General features: G+C 39.3%; 1 protein-coding gene and 1 pseudogene across 7 annotated transcripts in view; one reads left to right on the top strand and one right to left on the bottom strand.

The window, feature by feature from the left end:
* Positions 1 to 4,577: 4,577 nt before the first annotated feature.
* Positions 4,578 to 5,864, bottom strand: LOC119530515 (annotated as a pseudogene).
* A 287-nt stretch (positions 5,865 to 6,151) lies between these two features.
* The window catches only part of FBXW7 (F-box and WD repeat domain containing 7), a 263,511-nt gene continuing 252,743 nt past the window's right edge, over positions 6,152 to 16,919 (top strand). For 3 of the 7 annotated variants that reach the window (XM_037830826.1, XM_037830825.1, XM_037830827.1), the window contains exon 1: positions 6,358 to 6,473. The gene's annotated coding sequence lies outside the window, so the exon portion shown is untranslated. Of the gene's footprint in view, positions 6,282 to 6,357; positions 6,474 to 16,919 lie in introns of those variants that run through there. The other 4 variants (XM_037830821.1, XM_037830823.1, XM_037830820.1 and 1 more) reach the window with 4 other exon arrangements.

The following is a 16,919-nucleotide window of genomic DNA, read 5'->3' as shown; positions in this document are numbered from 1 at the left end:
ACAGGGACAATCTTATTAAATAGTCTAAAGTTTTCTAGGTTGGTTTGCTCTAGTATTAAATATGCATTAAGTTCTGATCTCTTCCAATGAATGACACTATGAAATTATTAGGGATCACATCCAAGGGGCTTTGCTGCAATGTTTGACATTACTAACCACTGCTTTCTTTTGTGCAACCCTTTTCTCAGACTTGGGGAAATACCATGATTTTTTGAAGGAAGAGGCAGTGAGGCCTAATAACATATAAGGGATGAAAAGGAAAGTGGAGAAGCCTTATTTTTTAAAGCAAGTGTTTCTTGTAATCTCTTTTAAGCACTGCTATTATTTATATTAACTTTTAAAGAATTTATTTTGATTTATATTAATCTTAATCTGATCCTAAAGCCATTAAGCTGAAAAAAGGTAACCTTATTCAATGGTAAGATAGGAGGGTTGCCAGGTAGAAGTTAACAATATTCTGTAGATCTTGGGAATTAATTGACTTTATTGATCCAGAAGATTGAGAGTCAGTGTCATAATGGCAAGCATACAGTATTTGAAGACTTGAGGCAGACTTCTTATTACTTGGTCTCATGACCCTTGGCTGAGTTACTTAGTTTCTCTGGTCTCATCTTCCTCCTGTTTTAAAATATCACTGATTCTAAGAAAGAACTGGCAGATAAAAAAGCAATAAAATAGTCAAATGTGATGTGTTGGGAAAACTGTCAGTGACATGGATGGTATAAATTCGAAATGAAAATTTTAAAACTCCCATATATTTTAGCAGGATCTTTAAGAGCAATGAAAAAGCCACTGTGACTTTTGTAAAATCAATGAATTTGGAAAATGAAAAAAATTTGTGCTGGGGCAACAATTTATTACATAGTAGCCTGTATGAAAAATACAAAGCAACAAAGACAACAGAGTTTAGTTACATGGACTGGAGAGAATAATATTTGCCTTTATATACTTGAGGGAAAATGAACCACAGCAAAAACAAAAAAGCATGAGGGATTCCAGTATGCAGTGGCAGCAATACTTGGTAGTTGAAAGCATGGCATTATTTTGGAATGTAAAGAATAAAAGAAGAAAATAGTACTGTAGTTCTGCCCTTAAGAAGTTTAAGATCAAATTCATAAAAGATAATTAGGTAAACTATATTTACTCTTATTTTGGAAAGAGTTTGTCACAAATATAACTCATTATTTGGTGGCACTGCCTTACCTAAAATAGATTGTTCAAATTGTGGACAATTCTTCACATTGGAAAATGAGGCATCTTGGTAGATTAGGCATTAAAAAGGTAACACACTTCACAAAAGAGAAAATCCGAATGGCTAATAAATACATGAAAAGGTCTTCGACAGCATCAGTAATCAGGGAAATGCAAGTTAGAATCACAATGGATTCTTCTACTACACATACCTCAGATTCGCAAAACTGAAAAAGACGGACAGTAGTGAGTGCTGTTGCTGGTGTGGAACAATGGGACTCAAACAGGGCTGGTGGGAGTGTAACCTCTTAGAAAAGAGGTTGGCATTATCTATTCAAGTTAATGATACACACAACCACTGCCAGGTATGTACCAGAGAGAAAATGATGCCAACATGTTGGAATATATATATGAAGAATGTTCACAACAGCAGTGTTCATTACAGCCCCAAACTGGAAACAACCCAGATGTCCATCAACAATAGAATGGCTAAATAAATTGTGGTGCATTGCTACAATGGAACACTGTAATATGCAGCAATTAAAATGAACAAATTACAGCTAGATGCAACAATATGGATTAAAAACGATGTTGAGCAACAGCAGCATGCACAAGGGCTCATATACTATGTAGTTCCATTTATGTAACATTCGAAAGAAAAGGGCAAAACTAAACAATATAGTTTAAGGATGCATGCTTGTGATAGAACAATGAAGAAAAGCAAGGAAATGATTATCACAAAAGTTACAATGGTTACCTTTACTGGGGAGTGAAGGAGTTGTGTTCAGGAAAGATCACAAGGAGGGCTTTTAGGGGTACTGGCAATATTCCACTTATTGATCTAGTTAATTGGTTACATGGGGATTTCCTTTATAATTACTCATTGTACTGTGTAACTGCTTTGCATTTTTATGTATATTTCACAAAAATGCTAAAAGTACCTAAGGTACTGGAATATACTGTAGATGGCATTTCTAGAAATAAAAATAAAATGTGCAGATAATTTAGCTTATGAAATCTTTGACAGTAAAAACAATGATTCAATAAGAGTTCCCTTTCAAGTGTAGGAGAACCCTATACAAATGTCCCTTTGTTATGTTTTAACATAATATGCAGATCTTTATGATAAATAAATTGAAAAACCAAGGAAAGAACTGTTACCTAAAACTTCAGATTTTTGCAATTTTGAATTAACCATCTCCTCTACATTAATAAGCAATACAAGGAACTAAAGTGATGCAGACCAAGTTGGAAATGCATGAACTTCCTCCTCGACAGTCACCAGTTCCAGCTGTTTCCTCCCGTTGTCATGCTGGGTTTGTGAGGTGTGTGGATGTTGCCCAATAAGCTTAGTGCAGCTGTTACGTCCTAAGTAGGTGACTCAGGGTTCTCCTGAGTGCCATTCTGTCTCTCAGTACTTAAGTATTAACGTGGAACATCTGATAATGGAAACAGATCAAGCTGCCGAAAAACCCTAGGTGGTACTGGAGGCATCCTCTACTGGGTTGCAGTGCTCTGATGTTTGCACTCTTTTCATCTAAAGTCCACAGAGCTTAAAATCTAAGGTTCTCAGCTTCCCCAAAACACAGGTTTACTGTGTGTTTTACCCCTTCACTTTCTACCATCCATCCATAGAAAAATGGGAAGGGCAAAAACAAAAAAAGATTTATTTTGTAGCCATTTGGGGCCATCACTAGGTGGTCTGATTCCCTGAGTCTCATTTGGAAGGATACAGCAGAGGATTGGTCATGTAAAGATAGTCAAATCAAATGAAGGGTAACTTAAGCAGGGCAGGGTATTTAACCTAGCTCTTAAGACTTAGGGTTAAGGGAAGGAGGTCAGGTGCTACTTCTGCACAATTTCTCCACCCATCCCTCTTTTCTGCAGCATTTTAAAAAATTTTAAATTCAGTTTTATTGAGATATATTCACATACCATACAATTATCCAGTTATCAACTGTTCACAGTACCATCATATAGTTGCACATTTATCACCCCAAGCAATTTTTGAACACTTTCCTTATTCCAAAAAGAACAAAAATAAGAATAAAAATAAAAGTAAAAAAGAACACCCAAAGCTTTCCATCTCCCCCATCCCACCCTATTTTTCATTTAGTTTTTGTCCCCATTTTTCTACTCATCTGTCCATGCACTGGACAAAGGGAGTATGAGCCACAAGGTTTTTACAATCACATGGTCACACCATGTAAGCTACATAGTTATACAATTGTCTTCAAGAATCAAGGCTATTGGGCTGCATTTCCACAGTTTCAGGTATTTCCTTCTAGCTATTCTACTATACTAAAAACTAAAAAGGGATATCTATATAGCACATAAAAATGCCCCCCAGAGTGACCTCTCGACTCCAGTTGAGATCTCTCAGCCACTGAAACTTTATTTTGTTTCATTTTGTGTCCTCTTTTGGTCAAGAAGACTTTTCCCAATCCCACAATGCAAGTCCAGGCTCATCCCCGGGGGTCATGTCTTGTGTTGCCAGGGAGATTTACACCCCTGGGAGTCATGTCCCACATGTGGGGGGCAGTGAGTTCACCTGCCGAGTGGGTTTAGAGAGAGAGAGGGCCACATCTGAACAACAAAGAGGTTCTTTGGGGGAGACTCTTAAGCACAATTATAAATAGGCTTAGCCTCTCCTTTCTGCAGCCTTTTAATAAACACCAAAAACCAAAACCTAGCCCTTGGTTTTACCAAGGTAGACGTTTGCATATGGTGCTGGCAGTAGTGGCAGAAACCCCAAGTTTCCAAATCTGCCTGCAATACCCTTGCTCCTGTCCCTTTAGCTGGAATGATTTTCGTTACTGCTGCTTCCAGAGGAGGTAGGGTGTGTGAGGTCTGGCAACAGAACTGTGGAATCTGCTTCCTTTCATCATTGCTGCTTTTATCTTATTCTCACACTATTCACCAGGACAGGTTCAAGACAGATTTCTGAGGTTTCTAGTTCTTTTATATTATTTTTTTTCCCCTAGAGAATGACCTTTTAAGAATTATTGCTTGAATTTACTGTCCAGAATAATATCTGCAGGAAAAGATGCATAATAGTAATAATATTTACTTCAGAGAAGAAATAGCCTTTCAGTCAGATGTGAAAAGCAGGCCAAAATTCCCTGATGAGGGTAATGGACACTGAATAACAACCAAGACCATGTCAAGAAGTTTTCCAAAGCTCCAAACCATAAGCAAGAATGATTCCTAACAGTGAGGCACTGCTAAATTCTCCCCTTGAAAAACAGTCAAAAATCCTACGATTTCCCGAAGGATGGTTCCCTTCCAATTCTCCTCCCTTTCACACCGCTCCACGCAACAATCTCCAGGAACATGCCTCTTTTCCACCCCACCCCCATCTCCTCCTCGCCCCTCCCCTACCGTCCTCCTCTGCAATTTTGCAAAGACGCAGGTAGCAACTCTGTACTCAAGCCGCAGCACACTTCCTTTCATGGAGGGAAGAAGGTGCATTACAACTTTCATCTTAATGCATTGCAGATTACAAAGCTCTTGCACTTCTATCATTTCCTCCGAGCTTCTTGAGTGCCACGGGAAGTGGGCATTCATTCATTCATTCACCAGATTTGCTCCTCTCCACCACACGCTATTGGCTCTGGGTCTCACCCCACACCACGGGAAGGGTGGGGCGCTTTCTCCCTGAAGCAGATGCAGCGGATTAGGCGGCAACCTCTCGCAGGGTCCAGCTTGTTGAAGGCCCGTTTAGGGTCAAATGCCTCATCTTCGGATGGTGCGTGCCCGAGTGTGGCCGCGCGGCCTGGATCTCCTCCTTGCTCCTAAAGGAGCGGTCACCACTTGCCCTGAAGAAAACCGCTACAGAACAAGTTCTTTTGGCGGCCCTAGGGTCAGGGGTAAGATCAGGCGGTAGCCTAGGCTCGACTCGGCTCCACCCCTTCCTCTCTTCAGTTCTGACGCGGTCCCAGAGGCGGCAGAGGCGGCAAGTCCCGCGGTTGCGGGCGCACCCACCCGCTCACGGATCCCCGACTTCCTCTTCCCTTTGAGCGTCATCAAAACGCGCCACAGTTACTCAGGGCGGGGTGGGTGGGAAGGGAAAAAAAAGGCTAGCGGTGGAAGCCTCAGAGCGGAAAGGGGGGAGGAGAGCGGTTGCTAGGTGACTTGCGTCATCGGTGCGCGCCGCTTTCCTCCCGCCCCTCTCTGTGGAGTGAGGCGAGAGCCCCGCACAGAGCGAGCGAGACTGCGAGCAGCGCTGCGGGCGCTACTACCATCGCTTCTGAGAGAGTGAGAGCGAGGAAGCATCCGAGAAACTCAGCTTCCGTGCACTGGCCGCCACCGAGACCTCCGCCCTAACCTGGGCCAGCGAGAGCCGCGGCCGCCCCTCTTCTCCCCCCCTCACCTTCTCGGCCGGCAGCGGCAACTACACGCCAGAGCCGGAGCCGGAGCCGGTGGTTGGGGGGCAGGGAGGCGGCTACCGCGGGTCGGGGCTGGGCAGCTACTCCGCGGTGAGAGGACATTGAGGAGGGTCCGGAGCTTTCTGCCTCGTCCCGGGGCGCGGGGCGAGGGACCTCCAAGGTGTAGGGAGGGGGTCCCAGCCACAGCGACACATGCGGGAGCCGGGAACGGGGGCGGCGCCGAGCGGAGCCGGCCAGGTCCCCCACCTCGCCGCCGCCTCGACCACCCGCCCGGGGCCGTAGCATCTCGCCCTGGAATATATGAGCCGGGGCCCCAAGCTCAGCAGCCACCCCCCAGTCGGGGGGGCGGGGACCCCGATGTGAAGAGGCGGCCCGGGTGGCGGGGAGAGAAGAACCGGCGCCGCGGTCCCTTCCTTACCCTCCCCTTCCCCCACCCCCCTCGGGGGTCTTCTCCTTTGGCCAGTCGCCGGCCCCCCGGCTCCTCGGTAGGGCTCCGGGAGGAGTTCTCAGTGCCCCCTCCCCCGCCCCAGCCCGAGGGCGGCGGGGCCGGGGGGGATCCGGGGGGCCGGCCGCAGCCTCCGCCCAAAGGAAACTTTATAAAAACAAAATCCGGAGCCTCCCAAACGTGACTGTCCCGGGTGAAGTGGCCCTGGAAGGGCAGAAGCCACAGCCTGAAGAGACCCAGGAAGAGGGAAAAAGGAGGTAAGGGACCGCTACCTCCTTTCCCCCGGCGGCACGGAAGAGACCAGGGTGGCCACCTGGTTTAGCGACACTAGCACCGCTTCTTCCTCAGTAACGCGCCGGAGCTTTCCGCCGCTGCCGCCTCAGTCCGAAGGAGGAAGGGAACCAACCCACTTTCTCAGCGCCACGGTCATTACTCTTCGCTCCTTAAGTGTGAGTGGCCCCGGGAAGGGAAATTGGGTTGGAAAGTAGAAGGATGCCTATGCTTCCTCTTGGAGTTTTGCTGATGTTTCCCAGGAGTGTTGGGAGTGTATAGATGAGAGAGTGTACCTTTATTCCTGACGGAGGGGAGAAGGTATTAGGTAGTCCTATGTCTTAGCGTTTTATGTGTGTAATACAAGTTTACAGGTTTCTCTTAGAGGAATTCTGTCTTTCTCCAGAGTGGATACTTACACCTTTTGGGCCCAAAATTGGCAAAAGGAAGTTAAGGAAACCAGAGCATATGTACCCACAAAGGATATCTCTGTAATATTCTTTTTTTCCTGGTACACCGAGTGTGAAACAGCGCTGTAGTTTGTTTCTGGGGAACTCTCATATTGATTCCCAGGTTGGAAACACTTACTTACCTTATGAATCCCTGAAAGTAAAATTCCTTTCATTTTTTGCAGTCTTCCTTGAGAGATTTCTATTTCAGTACCTATTGGTACAGGATTTTTTTACCTTCTCATTTCCTTGGTTCAGTTCCAGTCTGTTAGGAGGACACGAACAGATTTCAGTTAACCAGAAAATTCTGAATTTAGTGAATCACAGCTTATTCGGGGAGAGCAGTTAGTACTTTAACCAGTTTATAAAAGTTGTTACATTTTTTTTCCTTCACACAGATGCTTTTTTCTCGAGAAGCATGTGTCCTAAATGATAGCACTTTTAAATTTGGCAGATTGGCTTGAGGCTTTGTTTATTTGAATTATCGTCACTTCTCTATTAATTTAAGAGACTAATTCTTTCAGGAAATTTTTTCTTTCATTTTAAGGTTGAAATTTATAAGCTCTTTCAGGTATCCGTTCAGAGAGCCAAATTAGAGGTACAGGAAAGTAATTTACATTTCATATGTTTATGCAGACCTTAAGGGTTAAACATAGAGTGAAATTTTATGTAACAGAACATAGGTAAGTACAATACCAAGAATTATATGGTCCATCCAAACACCTTTGTGGACTCTCTCTGTGTCTCCCTAAAGCCACTGCTGAGAGATGATTTGTGGGAATGGATGTAAACCTGGGGTTAATCTATCCTAAATTCTCTGTTCAGGATATTGATTAAGTTTATTTAAAGCTATCAAAGTTAACATTGTTTTGATCCTGCACTTCTTCTTTTTTGAAGTAATGAGTTCTGCAGTCTGTCTCCTTAAAGTTCCAAGACATTTGCAGATTTTGTGTTTTGAGAGAAGGAAGAATAAGCCTGAGTTCATCTTTTACTGGTATTAAAGATTTTGATTGTTCCTCCTTACCATCATCTCTCCCAACTTTTTTTTTTCCTTCCTTAGATACCTTGTTCTTGTTATGCTTTTGTAGGGAACCTTAACTTCTATGTTTTTAAAATGGGTACTGACATGAAAATATTGAGCAGTAGCTGTAATGTTACATTTGGGATCAGAAAAAACAAGCGTCTCTGGAATCTGTTCTTCTTGTGTGACCTTTAGGAAGTCAGGTATTCCATGTTTCACAGAGATATGAGACAGGGGGATCTAGTCTTGCATAGGTTGTTTTTTGGAATTGGGGTTGGAGGACAAACCAGCAAACTGTAGTACTTTAGGGTCTACTTTTTATTGCTTTGAGTATAGATTGGTTAAATATCATGGTAATGTTTTGTTACATATTTGGGCAGAAAAGAAAAGACAAAGTAGTTGGGGTCTCTGCCTTTGAGATGCTTTTACTTTTGGGTGGTGGAGGCAATCAAACACAAATTGCACAAAGTTGTAGGAAAGGGGGAATGGACCAAAATTTACCTAAGACCGCTATATGTCAGATACTGTGTTTGGTACCTTATAGATGTGAATGTATTTGTACGTTTTTCATTAGGGAAATGTTAGTCTTGGATTATACAGAATTAATTGGCATGTCTCAGCCAAATCTGGGAATGTATCTTCTGGGAAGTAAGTTTTGAAGAGTAAAGAGCAGGTGAAGACAAAATGTTTAAATATGACATCTGGAATTGGCGAGCTGAGGTATGAGGGACAGATGTAATTAGGAAGTTTTAGCTTCATGGGATGGCAGAGGGTGGTTGTTGAGTAAGGGTTAGGGCTAGTTTGGGTTTGGGCAGATACATGGTTACAGCCCAAAGAAGCAATTGGGAACAATGTTCCTGAGAGTATAGTTTCTGATGATTGGGGAAAAGTTACATTTTAGGCTGAGAGGCATTATGTCTGGATTAGATTTTTGATTTTGTAGGGAACATTTTTGTACCATGTTCTTGAGGGGCTTTGCAGAAGGAGTGAAAAAGAGCACTGAAAGATGCTTCCAATATTTCAATTTAGTGCTAGTGGCTTTTCATAAAAAAAAGAATTTGAAAGTAGGCCAGCAGGCTTTGTACATTAAATTTTGGGGTGAAAGTTGGATAATTTTGTACATTAAATTTTGGGGTGAAAGTAATCACATGACAGTGGAATAGTGAAACTAACAAGTGATATAAAGAAAATGTAGAGTTGGGAGTCATTTTCAAAGTATTTGGTTTCCCAAGAGTGCTGATGAGTGTGAAGAGCTGGAAGATGGGTGAAGTACTTTGGGGCAAAAATCTGTGTTAAAGTAAGCAAAGATATAGGAAGGCTTTCTCTAAAATAGATGTTTTAGTAGTGGATAGTGTTTTAGAGTTGAAGTTGAAAAGGGGGAGCAATCTTTAAACATGGCTACCACTGTAGTCTATGGCATATGAGTCTGTAATTTTGAAACATTCTTTTCCTAGAGTATATAGGTCTCTTGAGATAAAGTCCAGGAGAGTAGATTGAATTTCATTGTTAAGGAACTTATAAATAAAAGGACAGATTTGTTTTCCCAAATTCATATTGTTAAAGTTTGCCCTGAATTATTATTATCCTAAGTTTGGTCTTAATATGATGAAGTGGGACTAAAAATAGCTGGCAGAGAAGGCTACTTCCCCAGCTTGCAGTTGGTGTGAGTCTTTGAGTGCCATACAATGGAAGGGATATCCCCGTGTTGGCCCAGTGGTACAGCAAATGTTTGTTTTTTTTTTTAATTTTAAGCTTTTATTAAAAAACAAAAAACTACTAACTTGGTATTTTAAAAAAGTTACCTTTTTGAAGCATCAGACACTGGAAAATTCTCTTGTGGTAAACTTGCATCTCATGTGGCCAGCATTTAGTGTTGACTCTAACAAGGATTAAGGATTGTGAGGTAGGGAAAATTTATCCACACTTATTATTTGTGCCCTTTAGTTCAAATTCAGCACTTTCATAGTAGCATCTTTGGTCTGTTCCTAAGAGTTCTTTTTCAAATGGCAGGACCATCTAGGGAAGAGATATTTAGAGATATATCTCAGGTGATTCCGGTGAGGGTACAAGAGCTGGGCTATATGCTATGGGGTTGCCTTCTCCCTTCACCCCCTATTTTCCACTAACATTTTTTATGCAGGTGAAAACATGTTTAGATGATCTTAAAGGGCAGCCTTTTGGGTTAACATGATTTACTAATGAAGACAGTGGGAAGGGTAGGACTCTGGTAGTAGGGAGAGATAACCTCTTGTGCTTTGCCTTGGCACCTTTGGTATTGATATGGAATGATTAGAGAGCCTGGAGGGTATTTGCTCTATTTTAGTACTAATTGACTCCAAAGCCCATGTCTGGGCTAGCAGCAGCCCAATTCATTGTGTTCTGGAAATGGTTCTTGGGAAATGTCTTGTGGTGCCTTTGATATCTAATTGTGTAGATCAGAGGTCAGCATACTTTTTTTTTAATAAAGAACCAGGTAGTAAGTATTTTACGTTTTGTGGACCACATGGTCTTTGTCACAGCTACTCAGTTCTGCTGTTGTAGTGTGAAAGCAGCCATAGACAATTTGTAAGGGAATGAACGTGGCTGTGTTTCAATAAAACTTTATATATAAAAACAGGCAGTAGGATGGATTTGGCCTGTTGGCTGTAGTTTGTGGATGCCTGGTGTAGAAAACTGCCAAATCCACTGGCATATGGTTTCAGGTTCATTCCATTACAAAGCTGGAATTGGTTATTTTAGATAGCCTCTGTTTGTTCATTTGTTCTTTTGTTCCTGGGGACTGTCTTAAAATGATTTTGCATAAAGCTTTCAAGATATTTTTGCTTTCTACTATGAATTGAGGAGCTAAAGGGGTCAATCCCATCTATAAAGGTATGCAGCTAAAAAGGGACCACCTGAATTTTGTATTCAAAAAACACCACAGTTGGCATATAGTGATATACTGGTTTTGTGTCACGGCCAAAAAGGATCTGTGAAGTAGCCTATGGGTATAATTTGTAAAAGTTCTGAAAATAAATGTTAAGCATTTATTTTAACTGTAAAGTTAGAAGTGTTTATAGTTGCTGTGAAGCAGATGAGAATATTAGTCAAATTATGAAGACATTAAGGTTGGATACTTCTACCTCTTAAAGTCATAATCTCTTGCAATGACAAATCAGTGTTTAGAATTATTAGATTTACAGTTTTTCTTAATTTTCAAGTATTATATCTTAATATAAATCAGTTTTCATTTAAATGTGTCCATTACAAAGATATGCTGTATTCTTAAGGGTAAATATAGCTTGAGTTAATTTATTTCCTAGGTGACTTTATCTCAAACAGGTTAAGAAAGGATAGTTCATTTTGGGCAATTTTACATTAAAGCTACGATCAAAACATTTGTTTCATTTGTCACCAAATACCTGGATTGGATGATGGTATATTTTGTCTTAGTTTCATAGATCTTATTTGTTTTAGGATTACCCTGTTTTTGGCGGGGTAGGGGTTGTTCTCGTGATAGTTATCGCTTTTTAGTTAGTTTTAAATCTGCTTTTACTTGATACAGTATGTAATTTGTGCCTCAATTCCTCCTCTTCCCTTTAAAAAAAGAGTCTGTAGAATCTGACAATTTTAGTATGCCTTTTAGAAGGTCACTGTAAAGTTGCTTCCCTATTCACTAGGTGAGTAATCTCTCCTTGTTCTTTTTAAAATCTTACTTTTAATTTTTGCCTTTTCGTGTAATTGTATCATTGTCTCAAGCCTGATCTCATTTAGGAATAGAGGCAGTATAAAAGACACACTTATTCATCTCATATCTGTGAAACTTCAAGTAGAAATATTGTACATTGTGACACTTTCAGTGGACCAGGGATAAAGAATGGTTCTTTTGCATAGTTAAATTGCCATTACAAACAGATGAACGAAGTTGCTTTCAAATAATGAGTTCTTATTATTAAACTTTTCTATTTTGAGTCTTTTTTCCACTGTGTTTAAAACCAGACTGCCTTATGCCTTAATATATTTTAAAATCTTTGCTATTTTCTCATGATAACTTTCATAGCATTTTTAAGTGTAATTATTTTCTAAATGTATACATCTTCTCAACCCTATGAAATATGTTATTTTTTTCTAGTACTTATACCTCTAAACACAAATGTTTTTAAAATTTCCTCCTATTACACCTTCAGAATTATGAAATATTTAAGGGAACATCTGCAGTAGTTACTAAATTACTAAAGTAATTACTAAAGTTAACATTACTAAAGTAATGTTAACAAAGTTTTCTAAAATATTCATTTAAAATTTCTGATTAACACTTAGTTTCTCTAAGATTTTAAGCTAATTGAAGAAAGTATAATGAGAACCAGTATTTGTGTTGCTTATTCAGCCATACAGGGAATTGAAAAATAAAAATAAATAAAAATGCTCAAGAGACCTTTACTGCTTGAGTATCTTGTCTTTGGCTCTTCCCCATTGAACCTAAAGGACTGCTAGCAGATCTGATATTGTTTAGTTTCTGTTGCTATGCTATGTTGTCTCTGCACTTTCTTTCTAGCTGAAAGATGGCTACTGGAAATCTGGGTAGCTTTAGGAAGGATGTAGCATGTACTCTGTGTGTGTGTATGTGTACATGGACCTGGCGTACACTGTGCTAGGTGCGCCTTTCTGCATGATTGCTTAGGAATTTAGGAAGTATTACTGATGCCTTTTATAAGATAATGCAAGTTATTTTAAATTTTTCTGAGAAAATTCTGATTTGATTGACAAATCAGTAAGTGACGTTTTTGGTTAGCTTCATAACAGGTGCAGCACATGTAAACGTGCACTGTTTTCCTGCAGAAAGATGCATTCACTCAGCCTTTCCTGTGAAAGCATCACCATTGGATAAGATATGATATTTTCTTCTGTGTCTTTTTTCATCCCACAGAATCTTGAATGAACCCATCAACAATTAATCTCATTGCCAAGTGTGAAGTCTCAAGCAAATTGCTGGTTTATTTTGGGAAGAAGGCTTTTGGTTAGTGTATTAGTTTCCTAGGGCTGCTGTAGCAGATTACCACAAACTTAATGGCTTAAAACAACAGAAATTTGTTCTCTCATAGTTCTGGAGGCTAGAAATTCAAAATCAAGGTATTAGCAGGAATATGCTTTCTTTGAAGGCTCTACGGAAGAATCCTTCCTTGCCTCTTTCTAGCTTCTGGTGGCTCTGGGCAGTCCTTGGTGTTCCTTAGTTTGTAGATACATCAAGGAACAGTCTCTACCTCCTCCATTGTCACATGGCCTTCTGCTCTTGTATATGTCTCTGTGTGTTCTCTTTCTTCTTAGGACACTAGTCATTGAATTTAGGGTCCATCCTAGTCCAGTTTGACCTCATCTTAACATGATTATATCAGCAAAGACTCCTTTTCCAAATGAGGTCACATTCACAGGTACCAGGGGTTATGCTTTGAACATATCTTTTTGGGGGAGGCAATTCAAACCCACTACAGATAGCATGTTTTCTAGGGCAGTGGAAGGGGTAATATACCTTCATAACATCTTACAGACCTGAGAAGTGTTTGAGTGACTAAAAATAGCAAGTAATTTATAACTACCTAATGATGTAAAACATTATGCATATCAGGAGCCAGCATCAGACTGTTAATTCACTTCTCATCTATCTGATAAAATACTGTGGCGTCAGAAGACTCATTCATTAAGTAGGTAGAGCATTTCTTAGCTACATGGCCTTGGACAAGCTACTTACTCTTCCCTAATACTGGTTTCATCACCTGTTGATGGGGAAAACATGTCCTTCACAGGGTTGTTGTTAGTATTAAATAGATAATACAAACATATGCAAAGCTCTTACTCCTGTGCCTTGCACACAGTATATGATCCATTACTGTTAGCTTATTAAATTAAAGACATTTTAACATAACATTGAGAAAGGCTAAAGAAAAGTTTTATATTGTCCAGCATTTAAGTTCAGTACATGAGTTTGATAAATAATACTAAACTAATTCTGTAGTGTTATTAAACTTATTTGAACTCTAGTATATGATTCATTAACATTTTATTAAATTCTTAGAAGCTACAGAAATGGCAGAACTGCTGTGTTTATTATTTGTAGAATAAGATTGAAGGTGGTTGTATATTAACTACTTAATTTTAATTTTCTTCTTTTTTTAAAATGATTAGTGTGTTTTTAAAATTTCCTTTTTTGTGTGTTTAGCATTTATTAAGTACAAGATCAGTTTTTTTTTTTTTTCCAAACTTGGCATAATGAGTGTTGTAGTGGCCAATAAAAGAAATAAATGCTTCTTGATCTATTTTATATTTTTTATATTTGGAAAGTTTTTCCATTTTGGAAGGCTAAACATTGCCTTCATAATCTGTTTATTTAATAGTACTGTACAGTGTATATTTAAGATAAATATATGAAAAAATCTAAAGGCAGGAAGAAAAGATTGAGATACATTTCTTAATGCTAATTTTTTTATGTTATTTTATTGAGATATAGTCACACAGTATGCAATCCATCCAAAGTATACCGTCAGTGGTTCATAGTATCATCACATAGTTGTGCATTCATCACCATGATCAGTTTTAGAACATTTGCATTACTCCAGAAAAAGAAATAAAAAGAAACAAGAAAACCCCACACATCCTATACCCACCCCACCCCCACACACATTGACCATTAGTATTGTGCTCTTCCCAATTTTAAGACTTACAATAGAGGTAGGTTAACTCTTGTTTTGTATTGTCAGAGATAGATATTTAGATCAGTGGAACAGAACAACACATCCAGAAGTAGATCCATACAAACATGGGCAACCAACTTTTTTTTTTTAATATAGTTATGCAATCATTATCAAAGATCATAGAAATATCTATGTAATGAGTCAGTAGTCACAGTCATTTGTTAAATCCTAATTTCTCAGTTACACCTCCTCCCTCTCATTTGATCATTCCCTCTGTCTTCAGGGGTATCTGGGCAGTGACCATTTTAATTTCTTTGTGCTGGAAGAGGGTGTTGACCTTATGGGGTAGAGGAATGAAAATGGTTGATGTTCTTGGAGAGACTGGTACCTTTGGGTTTCAGGGCTTATCTGGCATTTGATCAATCTGGAGGCCTTAAGTTTCTGAAAACAATAAACTTAACTAAGAAAGACATTTACAAAGATGTAGATAGAGCCCAGGACACTCCCTAGGGTTTTCAGGAATACTGTTAGTTGGGGCTTGGCATACCGTGGTAATTTGCAATATCTGGATAAAGGTTGCATAACAGTAACCTCCAGAATGACCTCTCAACTCTATTTGAAATATTGTCAATATCTGGCTAAAGCTGGTGCTGATTATCTTAACTGTTCTTGTCCTCATTCTTGGTAACTTCTAAGGCAAGCTTGCTTTATATTTTGGTGTAAGTGTAGAAATTAGATTGATTTATCTGTCAGTGGATCTCCTGTTAGGTGGTTAATTTAATGCATATTCTTGTTTTCTTTTCAGTATTTTGAATATTTTTCTCTGTTGGTAGCAATTATAATTATGCTTTTGAGGTTCTTTCCAAGTATATTCTCTCTAGCTTGTTTGATTTCTTTCTGCTTATTTATTATGTATGTAATTTATTATATGTGTATTTAATGGCAGTATGTAATTAACTATTTGGATCATCAGTTTTCTTCTGGATGATTGGTGCTTGCTTCATTAGCTGCTATGTGAATTTATTAATATACACTTTGGAATGCTGATATAATGAATGAGGGACCTTTTTCTATTGAGTATTACACAGCATTTTCTTTCGTTAGGGAAATATTAAAATTTTATCTTACTCGATTTAGAAATTTAGAACAGGAAAACAATTTCAGATTTTACTAAAGGCAATCTAAAAAGAGAGGAGACAGTAGAGCAAAGGAGGGATGGAAGAGGAGACAGGTACCAGGGAAATGGTTCCAAAAATTTTGAAGTCAGCCTTAGTCAGAGGTCGCACTTTGTTGTTTCTTTGGGTTGTTATCTACCACCCTTTGAAATTTTGATTAGATGATTGGCTCTTGTTCACAGTTTTTAATATCTGGACTCTTTAAACCACCCAAGTTTTAATCTGGATGGGATAATCAGTGTATTCTAGGGTGGGAATACACCCTACCTGCTGAGAGAAGAGATGGACAAAGAGTTGTTTTTTTTTTTCTACTTTGGAGGTTTTAAAAACAGTTGGGTGTTTTTTTGTTGTTGTTGTTGGCCGCATTTCCCTATCTTTCCCTAAGAGGGATGCTTGCAATTCTATACATAAAGTAGTTGAGTGGCAAGCTTTGGAGTAAAGAGACCCGGTTTCCAGCATGGTTGCTTTGTGACCTTGTGCAAGTTATTAATTCTAAGTGTATTTCCTGTAAAACTAGGATGATAATAATAGTACCTATGCCCGTTATATAAGGTAATTATGAAGATTGAATGAGCATGTAAAACTTGTAAGCTTTTAGCACAGTGTCTGGCTCTGAGTAAGCACTCAGTAACTGTGTTAGCTGCAGCAATAATGATGAAGAAATTCTACAGTATTAAGTTAGGGTTATTTCTGAGGTTGCTGGCTTATTGAGTGCTGAAGGCAATTGTAATGTTTGCTCCTGAATGTGTCACCATTTTTGAATCCTGTCTTTATTTCTCAGCAGATTCTTACTGAACACTTAACTATGAACAAAACAGGCAAAAATCCTTGCCCTCTTGAAACTTACATTTTGGTTGGGGGAGACACAAAACACAAAATAAAACAAAACAAGTTATATTTCACTCATCTAATAAAATTTGGTTCTTGGACTTCATATAGCTAAGCTTCCATTAACCAATACTACCCATCTTCACCCTTAAATCTTTTTTGTTGTTGTTGTTCCTTTGCTGTGATTGAGAGAATTAGGTTGTTGAAGCACCTTGAAAGGGTAGAATTAACCTCTTGAGAATTCATTTTTTGCAGCTACAGCTTGATCCTAATTTTAAGGCAGCATTATATTCCCCATCATTTCCTGACATACTTCTTAAATTGACTATCTCAAAACTTTGCGTTTAGGTTCTAAAACATCTGTTTTCCCTTGTTCAGAGAAGTGTTGCTACTCCTGGCTTCTTACTTTTTTCTCCTTCATCTCTTTTCTTAAGAAAGGGAATACTAGAAACCTCTTTCAAGAAGTATTTCCTGACTTACCTAACTT

This window comes from Choloepus didactylus, chromosome 3 (genome assembly GCF_015220235.1).
Source record: "Choloepus didactylus isolate mChoDid1 chromosome 3, mChoDid1.pri, whole genome shotgun sequence".
In the NCBI taxonomy this organism is placed as follows: Eukaryota; Metazoa; Chordata; class Mammalia; order Pilosa; family Megalonychidae; genus Choloepus; species Choloepus didactylus.
The sequence above is the reverse complement of the archived record's forward strand: the minus strand, read 5'-3'. Positions and strand labels throughout refer to the sequence as shown.